This window comes from Ictidomys tridecemlineatus, chromosome Y (genome assembly GCF_052094955.1).
Source record: "Ictidomys tridecemlineatus isolate mIctTri1 chromosome Y, mIctTri1.hap1, whole genome shotgun sequence".
Lineage (NCBI taxonomy): Eukaryota > Metazoa > Chordata > Mammalia > Rodentia > Sciuridae > Ictidomys > Ictidomys tridecemlineatus.
In genome coordinates, this window is record NC_135494.1 from 2,169,593 (window position 1) to 2,184,549 (window position 14,957).

Here is a 14,957-nt window from a genome sequence, read left to right on the forward strand (position 1 = left end):
CAACTCCTGAGACAGGATATCTCAGCAACAGAATGGAGCAAGGGCAAATTCTTGATGAGGGGGGAGCAAGTGCTCTGAAGGAATTAATATTTCTGTTCCTCAGAGGACAGTCTGCAACTTGCCAGACTCACTCAAAATTGACTCCATTTTCCTGTCTGTACTGACTGCCTGTCTCATTCTGGCTCCAGTATCTACCCCTTCCTGGAAAGTAAATACAATTGTATTCTTTACTCCTAACTTGGACTTGGTTAAGTCTTTCACATCCTGCACAGTAACCCAAAGTCATTCCACCTACCAATATTACCCATGGACATTGGGCGGGGGGCTAACATATGCACAGTCATATTCCCAAAAGTGTGGAATTGTGGCCACATACCAGTTGGGGGATGAGAACTCAACTGCAGGGGCTTTGTTCTCCACTCTGTGCTGGGCATTGAATCCATGGCAGGGCCACATTAGGCCTGAGCTATGTCCCCATACTCCTTTTTATTGTCCTACAAAGAAGGTGGGTGGGAGCATAAATGTAATGGATTTGAGTATAAATCTCTTATGAACCCAGCCTAATTCAATCTTACTATTAGGAGCCATCTCATCATAAAATCATGAAAAGTTAATTTTTGTTTTACTATAAATTTCTAGCCTTGCTGGGAATCCCTGCCCAGGGCTTGTACTCACCTAAGCCCAGCTTTCCCTGGCCAGACAACAATCCTCTCTAACACCTTTGTGGTGCCTCATAAATCCTGGCTCCCCCTGACCAAATAACAACCCTCTTGAAAACCACAGTGGTGCCTCATAAATTTTGATGTAGGGATTTGAATTTATTGACTATCCCATGTGCCAATCATTTGTAGACACACCCTCATGGACACACACAGAATCTCATTAATCAGCAGTATCTCTTAATCCAATCAGTATGACAATTAAATGTATCATTACTCATAGTATGGAATACCCCCTTCTCTCCAGCTGATAGTCTCCACAGTTTTCAAAATATTGCATTGGTATAGGGTGTTTGTTAGTTACTAAACCAGTGTTGAATATTATTTGACAAAGAGAATGGATGAAGCAACATGTTATGATAAGCCAAAGTTCATCCTTTACCTTAGGGTTCCTCCTGGAATCATGTGAACATCATGCATGTTGAGTATAGATTTCTCATGCTGTCCATCTCTCCTGGCCTCCACTACACATTTGGTGGGATATTTTAGATCTCAGTGACCTTTAAGGTAATTAGATCTCATGACCTTTTAAGGTAATTAGGAGTTTTTTGTTTTTTCTTTTTTTTCTTTTTGGTTTGGTTCTCCTGAGATTAAACCCAGAGATATTATACTACTGAGCCACATCCCCAGTTATTTTTATATTTTATTTTGAGATGCAGTCTCACCAGGTTGCAGAAGGCCCAGCTAAGTTGCTAAGGCTGTCTTCAAATTTGCAACACTCCTGTCTCAGCCCCTGCAGCAAGAAGGATCACAGGTGTGCCCCACTGTACCTGGCTGTATGTTGTGGACTTTAACAATGGAAATATAACTAGACTTTAAAATCCACTTCTTTCTTGCCTCCTTAATAATAGTCCATCCCATTTGGCACTGAATAAATAAACCTGGGCCTCAATTGATATTTAATTATGGTATGAATTTAGATAATTAGTAAAAGAAAAAAATTGAGAAAAGTAAATTATTTCTAAATATAATTTCAAATAAACATGAAAAAAGATCAGATTGATAACCTCATGTATTATGATGCTTCAGTAACTTAGTTATTAGCAAGTAAAAACACACTATTTACAATCAAATAATACTACAATAATATCTATCATTTTCTTTTTCTATAGGACTGTCAATGACTCACCTACCATGAGATGGACATAATTATTCTGATTTAAAATTTTGGAAAAAGAGAGAAGAGAGATAATGAATGACACATAAATCAGATATGTTTCCTTCGGTGTCAAAAAAGCCACCACAGCATCTGCTTTATTACCTGTGTTCCAGTCTTCTAACATTGTAACACCTATCTATAAGGTTATATTAATAAACAGAGTCTGCATATAAACATAATATAAACAGAGTCTGTTTATATTAATAAAACCTCACATGGAAGCTGCCTTAACCATCATGAATTTGTTTCAATAATGGAAATGAAAGGGTAAAGTTTCTAAGCTGGAGGGCTTGAATTAAAATGTAAAAGATTAGGTATTATTGAGTTCCTCTGTTACACCCAGATTCCTGAGATAGTTAAGACCACACCCTACTAGCCATTTAGCCTAGGGCCCTGTGCAGTTTGTCACAGGGCCCGAACCAATCAGTTTGAATGTGTACCCCGCTTAGGAATGACCAATCACCTCCGCCCAACCTGTTCCAGCCAATGAATGTGCCAATCACGTCTCAGAGTTGTTGTTCAATTTCCCTGCGCCTCATGATGATTTGTTCTGATGTATGCAAAGCCCACCGCCCTCTCCAAAAAGTGTACTTAAGCTCTGCTTGACCTTTGCTGGGGGCTCTAGGCTGCTCTCCCTTCTTGAGTAAGCACAGAGCCACAGAGCGCTGGAATGGATCTCCAATAAATATCCCCTTTTGCCAATTGCATGGAGTCAGTCTCTTGGGTGGTCTCTCCCTCTGACATTTCCCTAGACCCTTACAGAAAGATATTTTTTCTTATGTAAAAATACATCAAATTGAGATCAATGGTCCAATTTCATTTTTATCCATTGAATCAGCTGAATGTACCTTTCCAGAAGCCCATGTCACAATGTTTTCACTTGCTTCGCTTTTCTTACATTCCCTCCAAATCATGAAGTCTTCATTTCAGCAGCACTTACAATATCAAGAAATATGCTCTCCAAGAAAAAAAAATCTGTTCCAACCCGTTGTCCCATTTGGTCAACTCAATTTTGGCTGAATGAAATTTGTGTTTCCCTCAGACTACAAGTAAAAACAAATTATAAATCACAGCCAGTCACAGATGACACAAACACAGTTCTAAATGGGGGCATGTTCCCTGGAGCATAATACATCCAGGGAGCCCTGCAGTCTTCCCCTGGGTGGGCACAGGACAGGTCAATGGAGGTCCTTAAATCACACTATCACAGCAGATCAGAACCCAAGTTCTCTGCTGGACGCCCTCTCTCCTCCTGGCAGGGTACCCAGGGTGTGGGCAGAGTATACCAGGTTTCCACAGGACAGGGGGAATTGTCCACCCTGTGGCACACACCAGGTTGACCCTGGGGCCCAGTGTACCAAGACTCTACAGCAGGAGGAGATGCCAAACGTGCACCATACACCATGTTGACCTGTGCAGACTGGGGTCTGGCAGGAGTCCATGAGGCTAAGAGGGGATGTGTTTCCTGGTGGCCACCAAGGCCATCAAGAAAGAGGAATGTGAGTGTGAATAACTGAGGGGACTCTGAGCTCAGGCAGTGCAGGGAAGAAGGCTACAGTGAAGAGCAGATCCAGGCACGACTGGTTGGTCATGGCCCAGGAAGTTCATCAGACCCAGGAGTAAATGGGCATCCATGCAAGTGCCTCCTGCTCCACAGTCATTAATAGACCCAAGGACTAGCAATGTCCAGGCCTCTTGGGCACAATGACCCCAGCAGAGCACAGCAAGAACACCCAGAAGTTTATATCAACATGCAAAACCCCTTGCAGTACAGGGCAAGCACTGGAAAGATGGACCCTGGAAATTTACTGGCTGTAGGGTCAAGAGGAGTATTGCCTTCATGAAGGCTGACCACCTCCAGGGTCCTACACCCACTGTGGACTTCAAATGGGTCATGACTGCTGGTAAGGAAGCTCTAAAGTGTCTGGGAGCCTTGAAACTAGTGCTCCAGAATCCCATCAGAGACCCTGCTGTTAAAAATGTTAAAAGAAAAATTCTTGGCTACCATGTGAAATTTTTTGCCAGTTGAGGCTCTATTACTGATGTGAGGCATATGAGGCTGGATGCCTGGGGAAGACTCAGGAAGCAGAGGCATTGACAGCAGGGCTCAGAAGGGTATCACCTAAGATTTTCTGTACCTTGATGTTGGAATTTTATTATCTTTATACCCGGGGTGGGGAGGGGGTGGGGGTTGGGGAGGGGGTGGAGGTTTATTCATTTTTATTTATTTATTTTTTGTAGGAGTCTACATAAAAATTTTTTTGGTTGTTCAAGAAAGTGAATTTTTAATCATTTTTGAGATTATTCACATGTCTTCCAAGCTTTACTAGAAAAGAAGCAGTCATATAATTACATCTTTTTTTTCAAAGAAAGAGTGAGAGAGAGAAAGAGAGTGGGAGAGAGAGAGAATTTTAATATTTGTTTTTTGGTTCTCGGAGAACACAACATCTTTGTTGGTATGTGGTGCTGAGGATCGAACCCGGGCTGCATGCATGCTAGGCGAGCGCGCTACTGCTTGAGCCACATCCCCAGCCCCATATATAATTACATATTCATTCTAACGCATATTGAGTTCTTTGCAAATCTTTTTTCTGATATTTGTTTTAAAGAACATTATGGTGAGGGTCTCTGGAGAAGCTTACTTAAGATTCTTAGGTGCAGAAGGGGGCACCAATACATTAGGACATTCAACTGGGGCCCTCCTTACCTAGTTTTGATCACAGGCTGTGTATGAAGAAAATCATCACAGGATGGTTCCAGGGCTACTGAGGTTCCCTGAACACAGAGAGAAGTCCAGCCTGGGTTTTCCGGCATATTCCACCTAAGTATTAATCATGGTGATAAAAGCTAAATTGGATGTCAGTGGTTAAAATTCCCTGCTGTTAACGATGTTTAAGAAGAAAGGAACCAGATGAAAACATGGAGGAAAACCTGCAGCGCTGCATCTACTTACGTGGTCATCAGTGGGTCCACACACACAGCCACAGCAAACTCACCACCTGAGCTAGGGGAGGGCTCACTGCTAGAGCACCTGTCTAGCAGGCACAAGGCAGATTTGGGTTCCTGGCACCAGGGAAAGAGAAGAAATAGAAGGAAACTCAATTAAGTACAGGGCAAAGTATATTTTGAGGAGATGCCTCTCGTAACAACACATACAAATTACAACTTTTATAATGCCCTTTAATGTGCCTACTTACAACAAAACACATGAGACTTAGAAGAAACACGAGTGACACAGTAGTGGTCCCAGAGTCATCAACAGGCCAATAAGGCACCAAGGAAAGGGAAGAGGCCAGTTGTAGGGCACAAAGGGTCACATCTCTATGGTCCCAGCATCTAGGAGGCTGAGGCAGGGTGACCACAAGTTTGAGGCCAGTGTCACCCCATCTCAAAATAATAGCAATAAAAGAGCTAGGGGGAAGCTCAGTGTGGAGCAATCCTGAGTGAAATCTGAAGGAAAGAAGGGAGCAAAGGAGGAAAAAAGAGACATTTAGCCAATCTGCCCAGAATGCTGGAGTGCACAGGCCTCAACTCACATACACAACGTGTAAGCAAACTTTAGAAAGACACAAAACAATGAGCTGAGAAGACATGACTTAATACTTCATTTTTGAGAAAAATATAGTGGGCAACAATGTTGTGAGAAAAGTCAAAGAAATCAATAGTTGCATTACACAGAGAGGATGAAAGAACTGCACTAGGGAGAATATGCAATGAAAGGGTGACTTGATCTTGTACATGCGTGTGCACGTGGGTATGGGTGTGCAAGTGTGGGTGGCACAACTCAGCCCTCTCAGTTGTTTGCTTTTGTAGTGTCACTTGGTGCTTTAGATAACACTCACATGAGCACCAGGGCACGTTCCATAGTCTCTGTGACTCTGCAAAGTTGATTATCTGGTGTCTGGTGCACAGAGGGAACAAAAAAATGTTTGTGAAAAAAATTTCTGTAATACTCATGTTGATTACTTACATTTCATTTTATCATAAGATCTTAATACAAATGAATAGTTTTTTCCCTTAAATATTAAAACAATTCTCCCACCCTCTTTTCAACAAAAATTATCGAAAATAAAATTTTTCAAAATGGACTTCAGTTAAGTCCAACTGGAAATATAAAAATTGGGGGTATAAGCTGTGAATTAATGTCTTTGTGATGCTCAGAATCACTGTAGAATCTTAGAGCTTTAAGGGCATTAGTATACATAAACACAGTAAAAAGGAATTCTTGCCTATGAATCAATTAAGACTTGGAAACTCTACAAAAACCAGGCATATATTGATTTACATCAAAGTCTCAAGAAACATCAAGGAGCCAGGCATGATAGCACATCTGTAATCCCAGTGGCTATAGTTTGAGAATCACAAGTTCAAACCCAGCCTCACCAACATACTGAGGCCCTTGGAAAGAATTTAAAAAATACTTCAATCAAAATTTAAAAATAAATAAATAAAAAAGGGGTAGGGATGGGATCAGGGCTTATGCACTTCAGATATGGTGGTGGTGGTGGTGATGATGACGACTATAATTATAATAGTAATGTTTATTTTCTTTGGCCCTGAATTCTATGACCCTGGTAATTATATTTAAACCTTCTCACAGTTTTTAATCTTTTCACAACATATATAAGAGTCATAAGATATATGAGGAGACAGAAAATATCATATTATTCATAAACCTGGAAAAAGTTATTTTTAATTATGAAATCTGAGTCATAAAATATCATTTGTTTGTTTTTTCTTTTTAAAGAGAGAGTGAGAGAGGAGAGAGAGAGAGAGAGAGAGAGAGAGATTGAGAGAGAGAATTTTTAATATTTATTTTTTAGTTCTTGGCGGACACAACATCTTTGTTGGTATGTGGTGCAGAGGATCGAACCCAGGCCGCACGTATGCCAGGCGAGGGCGCTACCGCTTGAGCCACATCCCCAGCCCATAAAATATCATTTGTTTGCTAAGATCTTTAGTGGAAAAAAATGGGTAATATGAGAGAAATTGGACTCAAGGGAAGAAGAGAGATGAAAACTCTAAAAAAAAAATTAAAAACTTGCCAATACAGGTTAATACATTTTAACTACAAATCTCGTGTACTATTCTATAACATACTTCTATGTACAAAATCATACTACACACTAGATTTTGCGCGCGCGCGCGCACACACACACACACATAGTAAATATAAGATTATGTCATCATAGGGGAGAGTTGACTACAGATCAACAAATATATAGAGAAAAATTAAATCTAAAAAGAAGACATATTTAACAGGGAGAAACATGTTGCTTTCACATCTTCATGCTGACACAATTCCTACATCCACTCCAGGATGCATTCTCCTTACCTCTGAATAGACAAAAAAGAAATGAAAGTCCACACCCTTTTTACAAACCTAGAGTGGTTTTCTAAAAAAAAAAATTAGGTTTTTTGCTGAAGGAGTTGCATGACTGTAATTCCACTGGAAAAGCAGGCTGAGGCAGGGAATCACAGATTCAAAGTCAACCTCTGCAACATAGTGAGGATATAAGCAATTCAGTGACACCATATCTAAATATTTGGAATAAAATAAAAAAGATCTGGGATGTGGCTCAATGGTTAAGTGTCTCTGAGCTGAATTCCTGGTACCAAGACAAGTAAAATAAAATAAAGTAAAAAATTCCCTCAAGTTTGATGAGTAAGTTTAAAACAAACTGTAACAACTGAAGGTCTCACCACATTTTTATATACAAGGCTTTTCTTCAGAGCAGGTTCTCCCATGATACTCAAAAAAAAAAAAAAACTGGAAAGATGAAACTGTTACCACATTGTTTAAAGAGCAGTTGGGTTTTCCCTGATGTGAATCCTTTTATGTCTTTGGAGGAACCTGTGAAAGCTGAATATTGCCCCACACGGCTTATCCACAGGACTTTCTACAATGTGAGTCCATTCATACAATGAAACAAAACTAGAACACCTGAGCCCTTTGTATTTCTTAATTGCATAAAATTTATTCATTTTGACATGAATCTTTCAAGAAGAATCTTCCCAGTCCTTAGAAAAAAGTGGGAAATTTTGAAGACTTCCCATATTTCCCACATTCTCAGGGCTTCTCTCCATGAGTATTTTCATATAGGAGAAGCAAAGCAGGGCTGAGGTGGGAAGCTGACAGGATTATCCAATCCTCCACATTCCGAGGGGTTTTGTCCCAGTGTGAGTGAAATGGCTTTGAAGGCACCAGGGAAAATGGAATGCTTTTCCAAATTGTTTAAATTTAAATCATTATTCATTTATATGTGGTGGTGTAGGCCCTCAATCCCAGGGTCTCGGGGAGCTGAGGCAGAAGGATCACAAATGTCAAACCAGACTCAACAACTTGAAGACACCAAGGAACTCCACAAGTCCCTGTCTCAAAATAAAAAGTAAGGGGCTGGGGATGTGGCTCAAGCGGTACGCGCTCGCCTGGCATGCGTGCGGCCCAGGTTCAATCCTCAGCACCACATACCAACAAAGATGTTGTGTCCGCCAAAAACCAAAAAATAAATAAATAAATATTAAAAAAAAATAAAAAGTAAAATGGATGTGGCTCAGTGATAGAGGACCCTCAGACTAAAACCCCAGTACAATTTAGAGATAGATAGAGAGATTGATTCATTGATTTGGACATGTGAGAACTTTCTTCTCTTTGAATATGACAAGAAATACTGAATTCCCACATATCACATTCAAAGAATTTTTCCACAGAAAACTTACTACACGTTAATAAGTGAAACCAATCTCTCTGCACGAAGTGTTCCTTTATGTAAGCAAAGCTGAGCAGATGTAACAAAGGCTTTTCCACATTGCTTACAATTATAGAGCTTCTCTCCAGTATGTATTCTTCCATGTTTTTGAAGGTCAGTGGATGTAGCAAAGGCTTTGCCACAAAGCTTATTCTTATAGGGCTTCTATCCAGTATGAAGTTTTTCATGTGAGTGAAGGCCAGAATACTGAGTGAAGGCTTTTCCATACTGCGTGCACTTATAGGGCTTCTCTCCAGTATGTGTTCTTCCATGAATCTGAAGATAACTGGGTGTAGCAAAGGATTTGCCACACTGCTTACATTCATAGGGCTTCTCTCCAGTATGAATTTTTTAATGTGACTGAAGGTAACTGAATCTAACAAAGGCTTTGCCACACTGCTTACATTCACATTCATAGGGCTTCTCTCCAATATGCATTCTTCCATGTCTGTGAAGGCTATAGGAACTTGCAAAAGCTTTTCCACACTGGTTACATTCATAGAGCTTCTCTCCAGTATGTGTTCTTTCATGTCTGTTAAGGTCACAGGATCTAGCAAAGGCTTTTCCACACTGCTGACATTCATGGAGTTTTTCTCTAGTGTGATTTTTTTTCATGTGACTTAAGGCCAGAGGACTGAGTGAAGCCTTTTCCACACTGCGTACACTCATAGGGCTTCTCTCCAGTATGCATTCTTCCATGACTCTGAAGATTGCTGGAACTAGCAAAGGCTTTGCCACACTGCTTACATTCATAGGGCTTCTCTCCAGTATGAGTTCTTTCATGTTTGTGAAGGTCACCGGATGTAGCAAAGGCTTTGACACACTGCTTACATTCATAGGGCTTCTCTCCAGTATGCATTCTTCCATGAATCTGAAGGGAACTGGATCTAGCAAAGGCTTTGCCACACTGCTTACATTCATAGGGCTTCTCTCCAGTATGAGTTCTTTCATGTGAGTGAAGGTCACCGGATCTAGCAAAGGCTTTGCCACACTGTTTACATTTATAGGGCTTCTCTCCATTATGCATTCTTACATGAATCTGAAGGTAACTGGATGTACAAAAGGCTTTTCCACACTGCCTACATTCATAGGGCTTCTCTCCAGTATGTGTTCTCTGGTGTATTCTAAGTAAACTGGGATAAGCAAAGTCTTTCCCACATACCTTACATTTGAAATGTGCATTCCCCGTGTGTGTGATCCTGTGCCTTTGAGGACTTGTGTGTGAAATACAGGTTTTAACACATTGTTTACATTCATAGAGTTTCTCTCCAGAATGAGTTCTTTCATGTCTTCTAAATAAAGAGGAGAAATGAAAGGCTTTCCCACACACCTCACATTGTGTTCTCGTGTGTCTTTGTACACCTGGGAGAGAAGAAATGGCTTCAACACATTGTTGACATTCATCAAGTTTCCAGCCAGAATAAATATCTTCATGTCTTTGAATGTCACTGGAACAACTGAAGACTTTCCCACATACTACACTTTCATATGGTCCATCTCCAGTTTGTATTAACATTTGTGTGTAAACACTTCTGAGAGAAACCAGAGATCTCTTATATTGTTTAAATTCACATGGCTTCTCTTCACATTCCTCATGCTTGTTGTATTTGTGACCAGAGTGAGATGTGATGTGCCTATGAAGGAATGAAGGACATATGAAGTCTTTTGCACACATAATGAAGTCACATGGATTTACTCTATTAAAATTTTTCTTTGTTCAATTAAGAATTGGAATTGATTTGAATGTTTCTCCACAATATATTGTGCCTTTGAAGTTTACCATATGACTTCTTTGAAGAAGAATTGACCAGCACATAATCAATGCTTGATTCATTCACAATTTGCTATTAATTTATACATCCTTACATTACTAAACATCCGGTAAAGGCTACTTTTTCTGACTTGTTTAACTTGCCTAAAATAAAGTGGTTGAAAGGAAACAAACCTTTGCAACACAGCTTCTCTATGGCTATTATCCAAATAGTGATATTCACATATGCAATTTCATAGTACTTTTTGCATGTCAAATACTTTGAAAAGACTGTATATTTGTTACAGCTAAGTATATATTTCTGGTAAAAGAAATAAGAATAAATACTTCTCAAATTATGCATACTTTTTTGGTTGGTTTGCTTTAAATATTATATAACAGTTCTCATATTCCCTCATGAATTTCTCTTAAGAGTACAGTTACCTTACATTACTCCTAGAGTTCTCAATATGATCTTCAGTGATCTTGTCTTCCCACTTGTTTCCTAAAATGAGAGAACAGAACAATCTTTGTGAATATGTAGGAGCTAACAATCTTTGCCAAATCATAGGTGCCATTTATGCTGCAATAATTCACCAACTGATTCCCTTTTCACCTTCTACATAAATGACCAAAATAAACATGAGTTCTTAATTTGATTAATTTTAAAAACATCATTATTACCTATAGAATTCAGGTTTCTAAGGACTTCCAGCATCACATCTCTGTAAAGGTTCTTCTGGGAAGGATCCAGCAAAGCCCACTCCTCCTGGGTGAAGTTCACAGCCACATCCTCCAAGGCCATTGAGATCTAAAATATCCCACCAAATGTATAGTGGAGGGCAGGAGAAATTGACAGCATGAGAAATCTATACTCAACATGCATGATGTTCACGTGATTCCCTGGTCTCTAAATTAATTCCAGAGATTGGTCCATCAAGTCTTATTGCACTCAATTTCTTACAGCCATTCCATCACTAGAAATTGGCTACTCAGAAGGCAAACATCATAGTAATGTATACCCTTCCTTTGGTGAGTTCACACGAAGTAAGAAGGCTCCCAGATCTCTCCTAACTTGTTTATTGATTACACTTCTATTACATGTTCTACAAACGTCCTGTGTGGTATACAGCTAATATAATCACTTCCCATAGTACTTATCTTTAGAAAAGAAAGTTGATATGTAGGAAATCACAGGAATCATGAAACTAACTATTTGACAGACATTCTGCCAACTATAGTGGCTCCCTGTACCTACAAGGTTAATATAGATAAGATGGAATTTACTTATGTCTTGTTTCCTCTGAAAGTCTATTGTTCCATACATAAAGAAATGCCTAGAACCAGCCCCCACCCACATCCTCTGGGCATGGGGTCACTAAGGAGATTCCTTCATAGACAACATTTAGACAACCTTTCACACAGGTTGTCCCAATGAGTTAACTGGAGATTTAGCTCATCCTTTGTGATTACACTGAGAACAACTAGAAGTTTGCAGGTGCTTTACTCCAGAACAAATTTAGTCAACTAGCTTACTATTAAGTGACCAAAACAAACACACGTTCTCTATTTGATTAATTTAATTTATTTATTTATTAATAAACAATTTTATAATTTCCTCTGGTTACCGTCAAACCAGAATGGGGTAAGTGAAAGATGGCACATGTCTTAGAAATAACTCAATGGCCCAAAAATATCACCTTGTCCAAACAACAGCCTTGAAAAGTTTTATAACTCTCAAAACAATCTTCTGAATTACCAGCAGGCACTACTTTTCTAAGTCTCATGAGAACAATGAATGTCCAGTTCACTACCATAATGTACAGTCGTGAGACACATACCAATTCTGCTCAAGGACATTTTGAACAAGGTTGGGCCACATGGGCAATGGTTGTCTGTTGTGAAAGAGATTCATCTTGCCTCTAGGAATGGTGGTGCAAACAAACCTAAGGCAGGAGCTCTTTCCAAAGTGTGGTAAAGCAACAAGTTTGGAGCCCAGATTTCTGAACTATCCCACACAGTCTGGGTGTGAAACAGGCCACCATGGACATCTGTAAGCATGCTATGATGTCAGAACAGTGATGGAGCAGGCAAAAAGAAAATATTCTTGCCACTGACACAGAACCATACTCAATTACACTCAGAGACATCAGCCCAACTCTGTGAGGACAATGATGCAAGGCAGGAGGGCTTCATGGGCTTTCAAGCAAAAAGGAAGCACACTGAGGTCTCAGGGTCACAGCAACTCTCCATAAGGCAAAAACCACACCCTACAAGTGTACCACCACTAAAATCAAATGTATGCTCAAAGAACATGAGAGCTAAAACAAAAGTAAGATGAGAAGAAGCTAAAAAGCCTCCAGGGAAAAGGACATGAAACAAAAGACTCTGAACAGACACAGGACAAAGAGGTGACTCAAGAGAAAAGGTGAACATTTTGAAGGAAAAAAAATGTAAAAGTCCATCATAGGAAATTCGTAGAGAATACCAGAGGTGGTGCTGTATTGATATCTAAGTCATCCAATGAACATTTCAGAAAAGAAGAGCTAAGAGCTGGGGCTGGGGATGTGGCTCAGGCGGTAGCGCGCTCGCCTGGCATGCGTGCGGCCCGGGTTCGATCCTCAGCACCACATACCAACAAAGATGTTGTGTCCGCCGAGAACTAAAAAATATATATTAAAAAAATTAAAAAAAAAAAAAAAAAAGAGCTAAGAGCAATCATTGAAACTACCACTTCAAAAAACAAGAGAAAGACGAGTAATGTAAACCTAAATTAACCACAGGAAGGTAACAGAAGGTGTTGATGAAACCACAATCAGGAAATTCACAGTCTACAAAATCAACTTCTTCATAAACATGAGCAACACTGATAAACTGACATAAGGCTAAGAATACAGAGGATAGGGACTTTGGTTGTGGCTCAATGGAAGAGTGCTTGCCTAGTGCTTGGGAGAAAGTGGGTTCAATCCTCATTCTATATATAAGAAAAAAATAACAGTGTAAAACATACAATAACATTAAAGAAAAAAGCAAAGAGGACTGAAAACCTACTAAAACATTTAAAAGTGTCATCATCAACAATATATTGAGATTTCAAGATTATCATAAATGTGCCTGACACAAATTAGACAACTTGCAGAAACTGGGCCATTTCTTTGAGAAAGACAATCTCCTACAACTTACACACAAGGGGAAATACACAAAACAGGTGAGCCCATAGCTGCTGAAAAAAGCAGACTCAATAACTAATTACTACCCAAAAAACCAAGGCAAGGCTCTGACATTTCAAACAGGCTTTCATGAGACACTTAAGAACTGTCATACCAATGTGCCTGCATCATGTCAGTTTTTCAATTTTCTAATTTTTTTTCCAGAACATAGAAGCTGAGTTAACACCTCCTATTTCTTTCTGAGACATAAGTTATCATATTATCCAAATTAAGTAGATAAAGGAAAGTATTAAATAGAAAAGAAAACTATGAGTGATGCTCATGATCATAAATGCAAAATTGAAACATAAATGCTAAAAATTGTACAAATAAGTCATCACACTCCAGATGTCTATAAAAATGGTGGGAAAATTATGGGCACAGGAACCCTCACAGCAGCCATATCCAGACCTGCCCAAAGCTAGACGCAAGGAAGATGCACCTTTCAATAATGAATGGACAAGCTGCAGTTCAACCACATCAAAGAACATCATCCAGAAAATGAGCGCTGCAGCCTGGAAAGATACACAATTGTTAAAGGCAGACTGGTAAGTGAGAGAAGCCAGTTTGAAATGTCCATGTGCAGTAAGATTTCAAGTCAAGAACATTCTGGACAAGACAACACTATAGATGCACTAGCAGAACTGATGGTTGCCAGGGACTTAGGGGGCAAAGATTGAGGGAGGAAATATTAAAAGTGATGAACAGGTGGAACACAGCATTACCAGAGCAGTGAAACTCTTCTGTATGACATTATCTTGTAAACAATGTGGCACACACAATCACATCACACAGAGGACAAACCCTAAGGTAAAGGATGAACTTTGGCTTATCATAAAGTGTTGCTTCATTCATTCTCTTTATCAAATGTTCAACACTGGTTTAGTAATTAACAAACACCCTACACCAATGAAATATGTTGAAAACAGTGGAGACTATCGACTGGAGAGAAGGGGTATTTCACACTATGAGTAATGGCACATTTAATTGTCACCTTAATTGGATTAAAAGATGTCAATGATTAATAACCTTCTGGGTGTTTCTATAAATGATTGGCATGTGGTAAAGTGTGTCTACAAATGATTGGCATGTGGAACAGTGAACCAAACTGGAGAACCTCCTTAAGGTAGGCAGCACCATCCAATAGGACGGTGTCTTGGGTGGAACAAAAGTTGGAAGAAGAAGGAAGCAGTAGCAGAGTAAGCTCCTTTCTTCTCAAAGAGTTCTTGATGGCTGCTGCAATGGTCTGAGGATATCAGACTCTGCGTTCTTCACTCTCCCAAAGTGGACTCTGCCAATGATTCTCCAGGGAGTTTCCAGAACATTTGTTCTGGACAAGGGCAGCACCATTGATCTCTCTTGTTCTGAGGC

At 39.7% G+C, this 14,957-nt stretch overlaps 1 long non-coding RNA gene and 1 pseudogene across 1 annotated transcript in view; one reads left to right on the forward strand and one right to left on the reverse strand.

The window, feature by feature from the left end:
• Positions 1 to 2,099, forward strand: part of LOC144371974 (uncharacterized) — a 55,638-nt gene extending 53,539 nt beyond the window's left edge. Inside the window, exon 3 of the long non-coding RNA XR_013432029.1 lies at positions 1,832 to 2,099. This is a non-coding gene — a long non-coding RNA (uncharacterized LOC144371974). The remainder of the gene's footprint in view (positions 1 to 1,831) is intronic.
• A 6,021-nt stretch (positions 2,100 to 8,120) lies between these two features.
• LOC144371816 (uncharacterized) lies at positions 8,121 to 10,255 on the reverse strand (annotated as a pseudogene).
• Positions 10,256 to 14,957: the final 4,702 nt, after the last annotated feature.